Genomic DNA, 6,000 nt, shown 5'->3' with positions numbered 1-6,000 from the left:
AGCTCACTTGCTTGTTCTCTTCTTTTCTGCTGGAATTATATATTCTCAAAACACAGGAAATACTAAAAAAAGCAGAATATCCTTTTCAGCTGCAAAATCTCTCCCAACCACAAGGCTCCCTGCCCACACCAAAGGATAAACATCTAATCCTTAGCTAGAGCAGTCATCCTTGCTGCAGAAAATAAATGCTTCCAAGGCAAAATAAATCAATGGAAATTAGCAAAGCTCAGGATAAAAAATCCTGCCCTGCCAGTGCAATATTTGAGACAACATTTTTTTGCATGATTTAATGTCATATAATTACAGATATCAGTTCCCATTTTTTAATTGATTCTTTCCCTCTATTTATTAAAGTTTATTAAGGCTGAACCTGCTCTTCTTGTAGTCAGTAGCAAAAGGGTTTTAATGTAAAAAGGACAGAATCTGTCCACACTGTAAACACTCCATGGACAGAGACAGTTTTCCCTCCTGTATTTCCCAGTGCTTGCTGTAAGAGAGACCACTTTTCTAATGAGAGTTCTTAGGTACTACTGTGATACATTCAAATGGCTATACTTCTTTTTTCTTTTAACACGTACACAGGCACTTAATGAAAAACAGCCTGTAAACATTACAGCCTGACTCCTCTCATGCTTGGGGAAATATTGAACAACTCTTTACAGCCTGTAGAATTGCATTAGTAAAATAAGAGAATCAAACCTTAGGGCGTCAGGTACACTGTTGGCTGGCTATGGGATCCGCTATTGATTGCCATGGGAGTTTTGCTTGGAATAAAGTCTGAATGTGAATTTTAGGATTTAACTCTGTGTATATTCATACAGGATGATATAAAATTTACTTTTCTGGAATCAGACCTGGCTTTCTCTCCTTTATCCTGATTTTACTTGAGTTACTTTTGATTTCCAATTTTTAAAGTTATAAATGATATGGGATTTAGAAACAGTAACTACCTCCTTGAAGCATAGCTTTGATGTTGCTGCTGAATAAACTCTCCCACAGAGCAAACATTGAAGCTTCCTTTCTGTCCCAGTAATTGTATCAAATTGGACATTGAAGCTTATGACGTTTCTTGGGTTAACTGACTTTTCCAGTTTTCAAACTTCATAATAACCAACTAAATCATGCGTCTATTCCTCTCTCCCCCATCTCTGACTTCACTACAGAGTTTTCAGTCAAATTACTCCTCATTTACACCACATGAAGTCAGGCAGGAGAAAAGATTTGCTTCAAAGAAGAAAGGGAGTGTTTGGACGCAAACTGCAGGAGGGAATTTGCCATCTCCCATGTACCCATCCTACAGAGCTCTGGGTTTAACTGGTGGTCAGGATCTCTGGTGGCCATCTCTTCAGCTGGTGTAAATCAGCATTGCTTCGCTGAGTTAAACAGAGATTCAGACCATCATCTGAAGGCTGTACCTGCTCTCAGTCCATAGCATAACTGAACCTGCCAATACCGTCGTGTTCCAGTGGTACAAATCATCCTAATAAAACCCAAAAGGTGACTAGCTACGTCCTGTTGCCCCGAGACACAACCCCTGAGAAATATAGGATTTTAAACATTCAAAAGGCAAGTGAAAAGATTTCTTTGGTGCTTTGGACAGCAAAGTCCAGTGAGCAAGGGCCCCGCTGTGGATTGTGCCCCAGCTGGAGTGACAGCACAACAGACAAGCCACTTTGTGTATCCTTCAGCCCTGTCAGGGAGCAGTTATTGATGAGTAAGGGCCATTCTTAAGGTCTCTGCTCCAGCCCCTTCCTCTGGCTCAGGCCCCATTGTGGGTCCAGCCCAGGGAACAGTTCACGAACTCTGATAAGCAAAAAAGAAAAAAAAAAAAGCCTGTTTGTAGTGCAGGGAGAAGCCATTCCCAGTGGCTCTACTGGAGAAAGGCAAATGTGCATCATGCACAACAAGCCAGCAACGTGACCTCCAAGAGCAAAGTACATGTTCAGCAGTGCAACAGTGCTGGTATCTGTAAATACTTATGCGATCAAAACAGAAGGCTTGATCCTGCAAAGTGCTACTAGTCCTCAGTTTTCGTCTGAACCCCTGCTCCTGAATTCAACACTATTCAATATTTTTATTAATAACCCAGGCAATGGAACAGAGCATATGTGCAGATGATTTCAAGATGGGGAAGAGGGACAGAGCTGCAAGCCCTTCAGAGAGCAGAGTTTGAATTCAGAAAGGACAATAATCTGAAAGCAGTAAGATAATAAAGATGAGTGCTAAATTCCAAACTTGTGAAGGAATAATCAACCACACAAATGTGAGCTGGGAGGTAAGTGCCAAGAAAGCAGTTTTGCAGGAAAAGATCTGGGACAGTCATTGAGCCAATACTGAAGAGGCATGAACAGGATTATGCTGGCCTGCATAAAAGGGGTGTCAGATTTAAGATACACAGAGAAACCTCCTCACTCTCCTCAGCCCTAACAAGGGCCTCAGCTGGCCCAGTTTTGGAGACCACAGGAGAATAGTCTAGAGGGAGATTAACAAAATAATTTCAGATCTAGAAAACATGACCTACAGGAAGAGACCAAAAGTAGTGGATGAGTGTATGGAGGAGACTGAGGGGAGATTTATCAATCTTCAAGCATGTTAAAAGCTGCCACAAAAAGGAAGGTAATAAACCATGCTCCATGTTCACTGAGTATTTGACAAGGGGTAATGAGTTTAAACTGCACCAAGGGAGGTTTAGATTAGGCATTAGGGAAAACTTTCTGACAGTAAGGATGGTGCAGCACCGGCATGTACTGCCTGAGGGGACTGTGGGATCCCCATCACTGGACATTTTTAAATCTAAGAAAAGTTAAATGTCTGACTGAAGTAACTGTTCCCACTTTTGAAGGAAAGATTGGCTGATACAGCTCTATCTTCTGTATTTCTACAACTGTGGTTTCCAAGTGCCCTTGAAATACATAAATGAAAATGTACATAAGCACAAACAAAGCAACATAAACTCTACCTGTTGTAAAAGCAGACAATATCGAGGCACGGAATTTGCCAGTGAAACTTTCAACAGTCATTTGCTTAATGTTTCTCTCACACCCAGATAATAAAAGCAGAGCAATTCCTTCAGCAGCTCAGAACCAGGCACCCTCACCCATGTGTTGCTCTCTTCAGTTTTTTCCCTACTACCAAATCTAGTTGACTTAATAATAAATCAAAGGGAACGGCTGCAGCTCATACAACACAGGCAAAATCACAAGCCTCTAACCTTCACCTTCAAGATTTTCCTACAAGGGTTTCAACATCTGGAGCCCATTCAGCTTGAAGTGATGACAATTTCCAATAAGCGTTAATGGGGGATCCTGCCCAGTCTATACTCTGTGACTATAATTCAGTCTGTCTGTCCATCTGTCAGGGTTTATGACAGCCAGAGCTCACACACACAGGAACAAACTACAGCTACAGATTTCTTAATGAGCACATAATGAAGTCAACCTGCTTCATTTTTTTCAGCTCGGCTGATCATTTCCACCAGGCAGACTTCTCTTTGCTCTACCAACTCTCGGTGCCAGGAGCACATCGGGCTGTGGATCAGTTGATGGGGGCAAAAAGCCATAATTGGGAATCCTGGGAACACAAGGCTCTCGCACTTTTCCACAGGCACCTCCCAAGCCCATGTAAACCATCAGGATGACTTTTGCTGCTTTTGGATCAGTCCCATAAGAAGGGGAACCATGGTGTGGCCACATGCATTACCCTTGGGCTGATGAAACACCCCAGAAAGCGCAGGCAGAGCTGGCGATAACACTTACCAAGCAGCGCTGCTCCCTGTTCCCACATCTTGCGCTGTCTGAACTGCAAGGTCCCTCATCGCCTTTTCCACGCGTGAGCCCGGAGCGAAATCTCAGCATGGGAAGGTTCCTGGCAAGCTGGCAGTGGTTTCTCTCCCCTCAGGCTGCGGCCATGTTGTGCCTGCACTGCAGGGAGCCTCGCAGAGCCTAAGAGGCCTGGCTGGGGCAGGTGCCACAAGATGGTGGCCTAGGCCTTACTCTCTAGAGCCAGCATGGTGCTGCAGTCTGAGTCACCTCACAGACTGAGGCATGAAGTCGCCTCACAGTCGGTGTCACCATACCACTGGCGTTGCCTCAGAGCCGGTGTTACATCACAGCCGGCATCACCTCACTGCCGGTGTCACCTCAGAGCCTTCGTTGCCTCACAGCCGGAGAAATCCGAGCCCAGATCGCCTCAGAGCCCCAGCCACCTCAGGGTCTGTGTCGCTTCCCAGCTCGAGTAGCCTCTCAGCCTGCATCGCCTCACAGCCCAAGTCACCTCAGAGCCCGTCACCTCACAGCCCGAATCACCTCACAGCCCGCATTGCCTCACGGCCCAAGTTGCCTCACAGCCTGCGTCGCCTCGGAGCCTGTGTCACCTCACAGCCTCATTGCTTCACAGCTTCGTCACCTCACAGCCCGTGTCACCTCACAGCTTCGTCACCTCACAGCCCGTGTCTTCCAGCTTCCCCTCGGCTCCAGCCCAGCCCCGCGGCAGTCCTCCCTGGGCTCCATCTCCCACTGCGGACACAAGCACCACGGCACCAGGGACACGATAGCTTGCTTTCTGCCTGGCGGTTACACTTGGAAATAGCCCCATTTGAATAAACAGCCTCCCCACAGGTGATGGTGTTTGCAGTCAGCTTGGAGGAATAACCTTGCTCAGTCCTCCCGTGGCCTCCATTTGGGGACCTGAGAGGCCTCAGGAGGGGAAGGCATCTCCTGCAGCACCACAGCCTCCCTGCTGTCCTGGGGCTCAGGAAAGCTTGGTGCTGGACATGAGAGTTTCCACCTGGGAGCCTTCACCTTTCTCCTTCTGGGAAGTTTTCACCCAAGTTTTGCTTGGAGTTTGAATTTGATCCCATTCGCTTAACACATCACCCGCTCGGACAGCCTGGTCCGTGCCTGTCAGAGTCAATGGAAAAGCTCACCCTGGTCTTGGTGGTTTAGGATGAAAATAGTGGGCACTAAATCTGTTCTGGTTGGGCTTAAAACTATTTAAAAGTGCCTTGGCAGATTAAGAAGCTGTCAAATTATTTGCCTCAAGCAAAAAAAAAAAAAAAGGAACGTACAGTTCAAAGTGCAACTTTATACTTCATTTTGGTATAGATAATTTTTACCCTTTTATTAAGTAAAATGAAAAGAAACCTGAAAATGAAAAGAAATAATTCCCTCTGGATGAGAGTCCTGGAAAGCTGAGCTTCATCTTCCGCCGCTGCCCTGAGGGTAGGAGTGGTAAACGCTGCTGGCAGACCCAGTCTGCCATTGCTGCTGCTCCCCCCTCCCGCAGCAGCCGCAGCAGCAGAAGTGGTTGTAAGCCGGTGGGCAACAACCAGAGAGATCCCCTGTTCTTGCAGCACATGTAGCCAGTACTTGTCTTCTCCATCATAGGCAAAGCAGTCAGCAAGGGCATGGGCATCCCTTATTGGCCCCCTTTAACTGCTGTTCTAAGTACCCGCCTGTTTTGTGCGGGTCCTACTGCCAGGCTTTGCTCCTACAACTTCTCCTGATAACAGCAACAGGCAGAACAGAAATCTAACCAAGTCTGACTGTTCCTGTGCTCCCAGAAAGTGCTGCTTTCCAGCTTAGGGCCATCTGCAGTGGCAAGGACTCGAGGTGTCCGCTTCAGATATCTCTTGATGTCACTTCCATAGCACAGGCAGGGCTGAGATACCAAGATACTTTCAAACTATCCTAAGCTCACAAACCCACAGGGCACCTTGCTCTGCTCTTTGGTCCCACCACTGTGCACCTGGCTGCTATAGATATTTGCAAATTCATTCTACAAAGCTCCTCATTTATAAAGACTAGTTCTGCCTTGGGAAAGATGGGGTCCCAATTCTACTCACATAATGATGAACACCCATTGAACTTATGTGAATATTAAAGTAAGCAAGGTCTGAAATAGACCCTGTTTCCCTATGTTTTTTCTCTATCTCCCTTTGAAAATGCTGTTTCTAAGTTGTCACTTGCTCTGGGATCTCAATGGTGCTATATAAGGCTTCTT

This window comes from Haliaeetus albicilla, chromosome 7, assembly GCF_947461875.1.
Source record: "Haliaeetus albicilla chromosome 7, bHalAlb1.1, whole genome shotgun sequence".
Lineage (NCBI taxonomy): Eukaryota > Metazoa > Chordata > Aves > Accipitriformes > Accipitridae > Haliaeetus > Haliaeetus albicilla.
The sequence above is the reverse complement of the archived record's forward strand: the minus strand, read 5'-3'. Positions refer to the sequence as shown.